Here is an 11,961-nt window from a genome sequence, read left to right on the forward strand (position 1 = left end):
TAGAGGGTCTTCTAAAGAAATTATTTATTCATCAGGGGTTTCTTTTACAACCTATAGCTTGCATTGTTCCAGTTACTACTGCAGCAGCTTTTTGGTTTGATGCTCTAGAAGAGTCTCTTAAGGTTGAGACCCCATTAGATGACATTTTGGATAGAATTAAGGCTGTCAAGCTAGCTAATTCTTTTATTACTGATGCCGCTTTTCAAATGGCTAAATTAGCGGCGAAAAATGCAGGTTTTGCCATCTTAGAGCGTTATGGCTCAAATCTTGGTCTGCTGATGTCATCAAAATCTAAGCTTTTAGCTATTCCTTTTAAGGGTAAGACCCTATTCGGGCCTGAATTGAAGGAAATCATTTCTTACATTACATGGAGGTAAAGGTCATTCTCTGCCTCAGGATAAGTCTGTTAAGATGAGGGGTAAACAAAATAATTTTCGTTCCTTTCGAAACTTTAAAGGAGGACCCTCTGCTTCATCTTCCTCCACAAAGCAGGAAGGGAATTTTGCTCAATCCAAGTCAGTCTGGAGACCTAACCAGGCCTGGAATAAAAATAAACAAGCTAAGAAGCCCACTGCTTTTACCAAGACAGCATGAAGGGGCAGCCCCCGATCTGGGACCGGATTTAGTAGGGGGCAGACTTTCTCTCTTTGCTCAGGCTTGGGCAAGGGATGTTCAGGATCCTTGGGCATTGGAAATTGTGACCCAGGGATATCGGCTGGAATTCAAAGATTTGCTCCCAAGAGGGAGATTTCATATTTCATGTTTGTCTGTAGACCAGACAAAAAGAGAGGCGTTCTTACGCTGTGTAAAAGACCTCTATACCATGGGAGTAATTTGCCCAGTTCCAAAACTAGGACAGGGGTTTTACTCAAATCTGTTCGTCGTTCCCAAAAAAGATGGAACTTTCAGACCGATTTTTAGATCTCAAATGTCTAAACAAATTTCTCAGAGTCCCATCGTTCAAGATGGAGACTTTACGAACAATTTTACCAATGATCCGGGAGGGTCAATATATGACCACCATGGACCTGAGGGATGCGTATCTTCACATTCCTCTCCACAAGGATCATCATCAGTTTCTAAGGTTTGCCTTTCTGGATGAACATTATCAGTTTGTGGCCCTTCCTTTCGGGTTGGCCACAGCTCCCAGAATCTTCACAAATGTGCTAGGGTCCCTTCTAGCGGTTCTCAGACCGCGGGGCATAGTAGTGGCACCCTATCTGGACGATATTTTGATCCATGCGTCAACTTATCATCTGACCAAATCTCACACGGACATTGCGTTGGAATTTCTAAGAACTCACGGTTGGAAAGTGAATGTAGGAAAGAGTTCACTCATTCCACTAACGAGTTCCATTCTTGGGAACTCTGATAGACTTGGTAGAGATGAAAATATTTCTGACGGAGGTCAGAAAATCAAAGATTCGAAATACTTGCCGAGCACTTCAGTCCATTCCTCGGCCTTCAGTGGCTCAGTGTATGGAGGTCATTGGATTAATGGTAGTGGCAATGGACATAGTTCCGTTTGCTCGCTTTCATCTCAGACCACTGCAGCTGTGCATGCTCAGACAGTGGAATGGGGATTATGCAAATATATCTCCTCAGATAAATCTGGATCAAGAGACCAAAGACTCTCTTCTTTGGTGGTTGTCACAGGATCATCTGTCCCAGGGAATGTGCTTCTGCAGGCCAGCATGGGTAATAGTGACGACTGATGCCAGTCTCTTGGGCTGGAGTGCAGTCTGGAATTCCCTGAAGGCTCAGGGTGTTTGGACTCAAGTGGAGTCTCTTCTGCCAATCAATATTCTCGAACTGAGAGCAATATTCAATGCGCTTCAGACATGGCCTCAATTGGCTTTGGCCAAATTCATAAGATTCCAGTCGGACAATATCACGACTGTAGCATATATCCATCATCAAGGGGGAACAAGGAGTTCTCTAGCGATGATAGAGGTTTCAAAGATAATCCGATGGGCGGAGGCTCACTCTTGCCATCTATCAGCAATATATATCCCAGGAGTAGAGAACTGGGAAGCGGATTTTCTGAGTCGTCAGACTTTTCATCCGGGGGAGTGGCAACTCCATCCGGAGGTGTTTGCATTATTGATTCATCAATGGGGCACACCAGAATTGGATCTGATGGCATCTCGTCAGAATGCCAAACTTCCTCGTTACGGGTCCAGGTCAAGGGATCCCCAAGCTGTACTGATAGATGCTCTAGCAGTACCTTGGTCGTTCAACTTATGTTTTTCCACAATTTCCTCTCCTGCCTCGGGTGATTGCAAGAATCAAACAGGAAAGAGCTTCGGTAATTCTAATAGCGCCTGCATGGCCACGCAGGACTTGGTATGCGGATCTAGTGGACATGTCCTCTCTGTCACCGTGGAAACTTCCATTGAGACGGGACCTTCTAATTCAAGGTCCATTCCAACATCCAAATCTAAATTCTCTGCAGCTGACTGCCTGGAGATTGAACGCTTGATTTTATCTAAGTGGGGATTCGGTCATTGATACTTTGATTCAAGCTCGAAAGCCTGTCACTAGAAAGATTTACCATAAGATATGGCGTAAATATCTTTTATTGGTGCGAATCCAAGGGCTATTCATGGAGTAGGGTTAGGATTCCTAGGATTTTGTCCTTTCTCCAAAAGGGATTATCAGCTAGTTCCTTAAAGGGACAAATTTCTGCTTTGTCAATTTTACTACACAAGCGTCTGGCAGATGTCCCAGACGTTCAGTCTTTTTGTCAGGCTTTAATCAGAATCAAGCCTGTGTTTAAACCTATTGCTCCGCCATGGAGTTTGAATTTAGTTCTCAATGTTCTTCAAGGGGTTCCGTTTGAACCCATGCATTCCATAGATAATAATAAGCTTTTATCTTGGAAAGTTTTGTTTTTAGTTGCTATCTCTTCTGCTCGAAGAGTTTCTGAGCTTTCTGCGTTACAATGTGATTCGCCTTATCTTATATTCCATTCTGATAAGGTGGTTTTGCGTACTAAACCTGGATTCCTTCCTAAGGTTGTTTCAAATAAGAATATTAATCAGGAAATTGTTGTTCCTTCCTTGTGTCCTAATCCTTTGTCTAAGAAGGAACGTCTGTTACATAACTTGGATGTGGTTCGTGCCTTGAAGTTTTACTTACAAGCGACCAAGGATTTCCGTCAAACATCTTCCCTATTAATTGTTTATTCTGGAAAGCGTAGGGGTCAAAAAGCTACGGCTACCTCTTTCTTTTTGGCTGAAAAGCATCATCCGTCTAGCATACGAGACTGCTGGACAGCAGCCTCCTGAAAAAATTACGTCTCATTCTACTAGAGCGGTGGCTTCCACATGGGCTTTTAAAAATGATGCTTCTGTTGAACAGATTTGTAAGGCTGCGACTTGGTCCTCCCTTCATACTTTTTCCAAATTTGATACTTTTGCTTCTTCAGAGGCTATTTTTGGGAGAAAGGTTCTTCAAGCAGTGGTGCCTTTCATTTAGGTATCTGTCTTGTCCCTCCCGTTCATCTGTGTCCTGTTGCTTTGGTATTGTATCCCACAAGTAAGGATGAATCTGTGGACTCATCGTATCTTGTAGAAGAAAAGGAAATTTTATGCTTACCGGATAAATTGTTTTCTTCTACGATACGACGAGTACACGGCCCGACCTGTCTTTTTAAGACAGAATTTATTTTATTTTCAAAACTTCAGTCACCTCTGCACCTTTTAGCTTTTCCTTTCTCTTCCTATACCTTCGGTTGAATGACTGGGGGTGGAGAGAAGGGAGGAGCTATATATACAGCTCTGCTGTGGTGCTCTTTGCCACTTCCTGTTAGCAGGAGGATAATATCCCACAAGTAAGAATGAATCTGTGGACTCGTCGTATTTTAGAAGAAATCCAATTTATCAAGTAAGCATAAATTTCCTTTTTACTCTTTTGGCTAGGCTGTGATGTATAGAGCAGTCAAATCCACTCCCTACATAGGCTTTCTAAGGGCTTTAAAGGAGCCAGACTTCAAGATTGTCAAATGACACACATGCTGATTGGATGTTCACTAGAATTGTCATTTAAAAACAACAAAAAACATTGCAATAGAAGCATTACTTTATGCACTCATGTAACCCTTTAACAGATGGATTAAAAACAGAGAAGGTACACAATTTTTTTTTTTTTTTTATGGCAAAGATTAAATATGTGACACTTGATTAGTTTAGGTTTACCATCACTTTAAAGCAGGAGGCTGCAGGACGCCAAATAACATAGTTCCGTGACGTCCCAAGGGCGTTAAATTAGTGTCCTTTTTTTTATTTCTATAAAAAGGTTTACTTCATAGCAGAATCAAAGGTTTCCTTAAAGTAAATTGTTTCCAAAGGTTTACACCTGCGATTTATTAATAGGTTTTTGCAAGCATGAAACAGGCTTTGATAATTTACTAATCTATAGGGAATGATCATTTGTAGAGCAATATTGTACGTATCCTTTTGGGTGTTCTACACTGTTAACCCCTTAAAGGGACAGTACACTGTAAAATTGTTTTTATATGAATGTATTTTCAATGACTTGTTATACCAGCTGCAGAGTATAAAATTTATGAGAAATTGCATTTTCAGGTTTATTTGTGTATAAAGTAGCTGGTTTTGTGCTTTTAACCACAGCCTTTTACAATGGGTTGAGCTTCAGGTAATATCAGATCTCATTATGTTATCATTTTATGTACACACGCTTGCTTCCTTATCTTATATTTGTCTAGAAAACCAAAGCTCAATACTTAGAGAGAACAATGGAAAATTATTATTTTATTACTTAAAGGGACATGCCACTCACATTTTTTCTTTTATGATTTAGAAAGAGAAAGCAATTTTAAACATCTTTCTAATTTACTTATATTATCTAATTTGTTTTATTCTCTTGATATTCTTTGATGAAAAGCATATCTAGATATGCTCACTAGCTGCTGATTGGTTGCTGCACATAGAAGCCTCGTGTGATTGGCTCACCATGTGCATTGCTTTTTCTTCAACTAAGGATATCTAAAAAAATAAGCAAAATAAATAATGGAAGTAAATTTTAATGTTGTTTAAATTTCTATTCTCTATCTGAATCATGAAAGAAAAAGATTTTGGGTTTAGTGGCCCTTTAACTATTATGCTGCTTCCCCCCCCCCCACTGAGAGTTTAATCCCTTCTGATGGCTGTCTTTACTTAGGCTATTCAATAGAACATACTTCAGTATAGGTTGGGATACCACAGGCTAAATCAGCTATTTCAAAGGCCAAAATAGCAGTAAAGGAGCTACTTGTAAACAATTTAAAACACTCCAGCAGGTAAAATGAATAATTGGGAACAGTTTAAAGGGGAGAACATTTTTAGGTGAACTGGGAATTTTAGAAAAAAAAACTCACCCAAAGTACCACAGACATTTTATTAGCATTTTTGCTAATAAACAGAAATCTATTTTTTATTTTTATTTTTTTAAATTTACTTTTCAAAACCATTTTTTTTATTTTTTTTGTGTGGACAATCCAAGGTGTTGATCTAAGCCCATTCTGGTATATTTCATGCCACTGTTTCGCCACCAAAATATAACAAAAAGTTAACTTTTACACAAACTTTGGGTATCTCACTGAAATTATTTACACACTGCTGCAGTCATGAAAAAAAAATGGTTGTAAAAGCTTCCCTGGGTTCCCTTTGTTCATAAACAGCACACATTTATGGCTTTGCCATTGCTTTTGGCAATTAAAAAGCCATTAATTGCAGCTGCGCACCACACTTCTGAAACTTTAATCAGGTAGCCTGTAAGGTTAATTTTAGCTGAAGTGTAGAGATTACCCTACCACCCCCCCTGATCCCTCCCCCCCCCCCCTCACTGGTCACCCCCATCTTAGGTACTGGCAGACAGTCTGCCAGTATGCAGTTTAGGGATAGTATTATATTTTTTTTAAAGGGATATGAATCTTAAAAAAAAAATGTCTTTAATGATTCAGATAGAGCATGCCATTTTAAACTTTTCTAATTTACGTCTATTATCAATTTTTCTTTGTTCTTTTGTTGAAAATCAGGGGAGCACTGTATGGTAGCATCTTTATTGAAGCACCTTTTGATTTTATTACAGCACTCAGTCTTTTAGGGTATGAGTTTTTCAGCATGGCACATCTTGATTTGGCAAGATTTGCCCACTCTTCTTTGCAAAAACACTCTAAATCTGTCAGATTGCAAGGGCATCTCCTGTGCACAGCCCTCTTCAGATCACCCCACAGATTTTCTATTGGATTCAGCTCTGGCTGGGCCATTCCAAAACTGTAATCTTCTGGTGAAGCCATTCCTTTGTTGATTTGGATGTATGTTTTGGGTCGTTGTCATGCTAAAAGATGAAGTTCCTCTTCATGTTCAGCTTTCTAGCAGAAGCCTGAAGGTTTTGTGCCAATATTGTCTGGTATTTGGAACTGTTCATAATTCCCTCTACTTTGAATAAGGCCCCAGTTCTAGCTGAAGAAAAACAGCCCCAAAGCATGATGCTGCCACCACCATGCTTCACTGTGGGTATGGTGTTGTTTTTGCGCCAAACATATATCTTTTGGAATTGTTGCCAAAAAGTTCAACCTTGGTTTCATCATACCAGAACACCTTTTCTCACATGCTTTTGGGAGACTTCAAATGTGTTTTTGCTAAATTTAGCTGGGCTTGGGTGTTTTTCTTCGTAAGAAAAGGCTTCCATCTTGCCGTCTACCCCAAAGCCCAAACATATGAAGAATACGGGAGATTGTTGTCACATGTACCACACAGCCAGTACTTGCAAGATATTCCTGCAGCTCCTTTAATGGTGCTGCAGGCCTCTTGGTAGACTCCAGACCAGTTTTCTTCTCATCTTTTCATCAATTTTGGAGGGACATCTAGTTCTTGGTAATGTCATTGTTGTGCCATATTTTCTTCACTTGATGATGACTGTCTTCACTGTGTTCCATGGTATATCTAATGCCTTGGAAATTCTTTTTGTACCCTTCTCCTGACTGATACCTTTTAACAATGAGATCCCTCTGATGCTTTGGAAGCTCTCTGCGGACCATGGCTATTGTGTAGGACGCGACTAAGAAAATGTTAGGAAAGACCTACTAGAGCAGCTGAACTTTATTTTTATTTTATTTCCTATGACTAAGCGCCACTAGGGGGCGCAAGACGCGTCAGGATTGCTGTCCTTGTCTACCTGCATTAACATGCCGTTTTTACCTTTACTCTAATAAAGATTTTTCTGCTTTTATACTTTGAACTTTGCCCCTGAATGCTCAGAATTTCGCTTTTTTTGGAACTTTATTTGGGGTTAATCAGAGGCACTTTAAATTATGGCAGCTGTGTGATCACTCTTATTTAACATGGTTTTGAATGTGATTGCTTAATTCTGAACACGGCTACATCCCCAGTTATAAGAGGGTGTGCACACTTATGCAACCACATTATTTTAGGTTTTTTTTGTTTACTTCCCTTCACCTTAAAGATTTCAGTTTGTTTTTCAATTGAGTTGTGTAGTTTATAGGTCACATTAAAGGTGGAAAAAGTTCTGAAATGATTTCTTTGTCTCATTTTTTTACATCACAGAAACCTGACATTTTAACAGGGGGGTGTAGACTTTTTATATCCACCGTGTGTGTGTGTGTGTGTGTATGTATATTAGATGATGCCATCTTTATAAAAAATAAATAAAATAAAAACTTGTTTAGTGTCACTGTGTGCATTGGCGATCTGCCATCATATAAAGGGAGCACGATTAGCGCTCCCTTACCCAATGAAAGCAGATGCCTTCTACTTCTGGCTGAGATCTTACCATATATGTGTTATATAGTTGTGCTCATAAGTTTATATACCCTGGCAGAATTTATGATTTCTTGGCCTTTTTTCAGAGAATATGAATGATAACACAAAAAAAGTCTTTCACTCATGGTTAGTGTTTGGCTGAAGCCATTTATTATAAATCAACTGTGTTTACTCTTTTTAAATCATAATGACAACAGAAACTACCCAAATGCCTATTCCCCCCCCCCCTGTTTTGACATGGGAGAATTTGGCACTTTGACAGTTAATTCTGTCTAAATATACAATCAGCCTTCTAGGTTAACGGTTTATTGTATGGCAGTTTTGCAGGCGCTGGAAATGTTTGGCTCAGTTTATTATGTTTTCACTTTGGTGTACATGGTTTTTTGTTTGTGTATTAATGGCTACCGGGAGGTTTGTTAGGTCATGCCCACAATAGGTGGGCTTATCTGAGATAGCAAGGCGCCATTTTAGCTGTTTCCTGTTCCTGGATGTTGCAGCTCTGTTGCATAGCTCCTCAGAGGTGGTTCAGCGTTCTCTCCGGTGAGGCTGTATGGGGGTCCGGATCATTTTCTGACTTTGTTTACGGCAGCAAGGAGATCAGGTAGGCACCTCAGCGGAGCTTGCTGAGGAGTGGAGGTTGCCTATTTTTTTTTTTTTTGTGGGGCTGCTGCTCTGTTTATATTTAAGTTTCTGTCTGAATTTCAGGGACTAACATCTGTCTCATTTTGCATTCATTTTGTGAAAGATTGTTGCTGCAAGATTTATTGTGCAGTTTATTTAAGGATTTAAAAAAAAAAAAAAAAAAAAAACTTTTTAAAATTTAAAGGGACAGTAACGTGTTTTTTTTTTTTTTTTTTTTTTTTTCCCAATTAAAATTCTGATTTAGATTTTTTTTTTATTGATTAAGGTTTTTTCTTTTGGAATAAGATGGACCAAGAGGCCCTGCAAGCTGTTGCTTGTTCTCTATGTTTAAATACTAACGTTGAGCCTACTATCCCTTTTTGTTCCTCTTGTATTGAGAGAACATTACATTACAAGGATAGACTTTTTGATTCTGAGCCTTCATTGTCTAGGGCGGATGTTGTTCAGGAGTCTCCTGTTCAGGCTAATCCTCGGCTTTCTCCTCATACGTCCCAATCTTCTGCAGTGCCCTGTGTTTTGTCTCAGGTTGTTTTTTCCCTGCAGGATATGGCTACCCATATATCCTCGGCAGTATCTGAGGCTTTGTCTGCTTTTCCTATGTTGCAGGGGAAGTGCAAGAGGAAGTATACGGTTTCTGATTCTGTTGCAATTGTGTCTAGTGTTTCTTCTCATAAGTCTGAGGAGGAAGATCCTTCAGTAGCATCTGAGGGTGAGATCTCGGATTCTGAGAGTGTAAATCCTTCTTCTGAACCTGAGGTTGTTACCTTTTAGGTTTAAGCTAGAGCACCTCCGTTTGTTACTCAAGGAGGTTTTGGCTACCTTGGATGACTCAGAGGCGTCAGTCATGGTTATTCCTAAGAAATCTAGTAAACGTAATAAGTTTTTCGATGTCCCTTCCTCAGAAGTTTTTCCTATACCAGATCATGTTTCAGATATTATTGCACGAGAATGGGAGAAGCCTGGGATTGCTTTTTCCCCTTCTCCAATTTTTAGGAAGAAGTTTCCTATTGCTGATTCTATTAAGGAATCTTGGCAGATGGTTCCTAAGGTGGAGGGAGCAATTTCCACTCTGACCAAGAGGACCACTATTCCTATTGAGGGCAGCTATTCCTTTAGAGATCCTATGGATAAGAAGTTGGAAGCTCTGCTTAAAAAGATTTATGTTCACCAGGGGTATCAGTGGCATATGTGTTCCCTCCGTTTGCGCTTCTTCCTCTGGTCATTGCTCCGGTCAAACAAGGGCATTGGTGATTCTCATTGCTCTGGCGTGGCCTCGCAGAATCTGGTTTGCAGATCTGGTGGAGAGGTCTTCCCTTCCTCCTTGGTGCCTTCCATTAAGGAAGGACCTTCTTCTGCAGGGTCCCTTCCTTCATCCAAATCTTGTTTCTCTGAAGCTGATTGCTTGGAGATTGAAAGCATGATTCTTTCTAAACGTGGTTTTTCTGAATCCGTCAATGAGACTATGATTCAGGCTTGTAAGCCTTTGATTAGGAAGATTTATTATAAGATTTGGCGTAAATATTTGTATTGGTGTGAATCCAAAGTCTACTCGTGGAGTAGAGTTAGGATTTTGTCTTTTCTCCAGGAGGGTTTGGAGAAAGGTATATCTGCTAGTACCCTGAAGGGTCAAATTTCTGCTTTATCTATTTTATTGCACAAGTGCCTGGCGGATGTGCCAGATGTTCATTCTTTTTGTCAGGCCTGTGTTTAAGTTTACTACTCCATCTTGGAGTCTTAATTTGGTACTTAGAGTCCTTCAAGAGGCTCCATTTAAACCTATGCATTCTTTGGATATTAAGATGTATCTTGGAAGGTTTTGTTTCTGGTTGCTATTTCTTCGGCTCAAAGAGTTTTGGAGCTTTCAGCCTTAGAGTATGAATCGCCTTTTCTTATTTTTCACTCTGATAAGTTTTTAGTTCTGCGTACTACCTTGGGTTTTATTCCCAAGGTTGTTTCTGATAAGAATATTAATAAAGAGATTGATGTTCCTTCTTTGTGTCCTAATCCTTCTTCTCATAAGTTGTGTTGCACAACCTGGATGTGGTTTGTGCATTGAAATATTATTTGCAGACGACCAAGGATTTTTGCCAGACTTCTGCTTTATTTGTTTTTTTCTGGGAAGTGTAAGAAAGCTACGGCTACTTCTTTCTTGTTGGTTGAGGAGTGTTATTCGCTTGGCATATGAGACTGCTGGGCAGCAGCTTCCTGAGAGAATCATGGCTCATTCCACAAGGGCTGTTTCATCTTCTTGGGCTTTCAAAAATTGAGTTTCTGTAGATCAGCTTTGCAAGGCTGCGACTTGGTCATCTTTGCATACTTTTTCTAAATTTTACAAATTTGATACTTTTGCTTCAGCAGAGGCTTTTTTTGGGAAACAGGTTCTTCAAGCAGTGGTGCCTTTTGTTTAGGTTAACTGTCTTGCCCCTGCCTTATCATCCGTGTCCTCTAGCTTGGGTTTTGGTTCCCAACAGTAATTAAGATGATCCGTGGACTCACCGTGTCATTAGAAAGAAAACATAATTTATTCTTACCTGATACATTTCTTTCTTAACACGGTGAGTCCACGGCCCGCACTGTTTTTCAGACAGTTTGCTTTTTTATAAACTTCAGGCACCTCTGCACCTTAGATTACTTCCTTTCTCCTTTCCCTTTGGTCGAATGACTGGGGATTGTGGGTAGGGGGAGTGGTATTTAACAGCTTTTGCTGTGATGCTTTTTGCCGCCTCCTGCTGGTTAGGAGTGATATTCCCAACAGTAATTTAGGTGATCCGTGGACTCACCGTGTCAGTAAAAAAACAACTGAATTTATTCTCACCTGATAAATTTATTTATTTCTTGACTATTAATACATTGAGTTAATCTTACAACATTAAGGAAGGTGTCAGCAGAGGGTGAGGCTTGCAAGGTAATTTAGAGTGCACCCTTTTACTGTTAGTATTTTACTATTTCCTTGTTATCTAAAACGTAAACCTCGGGGCATACAGTTAAAACTGGTTTATCCACATATTTTGTTCACAGAACAAGTATATTGATATATATTCAAGCTTTGTTCCTTTTTGTCTGTTTCAATTACTAACAGATACAGGACTCTGCCTTGTATACATGATTGTAATTTGTAATACTTTTATAACCTACTTTGTTTGCTTTTAATTATTCCGGCTAATTACAGGAGTTTGAGTCTCCTTGGTAGCTGGCGACCTTTCCCCGTTAACCTGTTACTGCAGCAGCTCACCTCTGGTACAACACATAGCTGATCTGGTAAATGGTCTTTTCTTTTCCTTTTTTTTTTTTTAAAGACTACATTTAAATGTAATATGTGAACATGGACCGGGTAGGGAAATTAGTATAGAGAAAAAGAGGCTAATATAACTGTAGTCTAAATCAGTGACTGACAACTGCTTAACACTTGGGGGCCACAGAGTAATATAATAGTAGTCATCCTGTGTGTAACTGTTGGGGGGGCATTGCAATAATAACCCAGCCTTAGCTTTAATCTCTTTTTTTTTTTTTTTTTTTTTAATTTATTTATTTA

At 39.6% G+C, this 11,961-nt stretch overlaps 1 protein-coding gene across 5 annotated transcripts in view; it reads left to right on the top strand.

Moving 5' to 3' along the window:
* The window catches only part of GPR160 (G protein-coupled receptor 160), a 144,035-nt gene that overhangs the window by 122,548 nt on the left and 9,526 nt on the right, over positions 1-11,961 (top strand). Inside the window, exon 2 of one of the 5 annotated variants that reach the window (XM_053710124.1) lies at positions 11,599-11,687. The exons of 3 other annotated variants lie outside the window; for them this stretch is intronic. The gene's annotated coding sequence lies outside the window, so the exon portion shown is untranslated. Of the gene's footprint in view, positions 1-10,894; positions 11,688-11,961 lie in introns of those variants that run through there. One more of the 5 variants, XM_053710127.1, reaches the window with a different exon arrangement.

This window comes from Bombina bombina, chromosome 4 (genome assembly GCF_027579735.1).
Source record: "Bombina bombina isolate aBomBom1 chromosome 4, aBomBom1.pri, whole genome shotgun sequence".
In the NCBI taxonomy this organism is placed as follows: domain Eukaryota; kingdom Metazoa; phylum Chordata; class Amphibia; order Anura; family Bombinatoridae; genus Bombina; species Bombina bombina.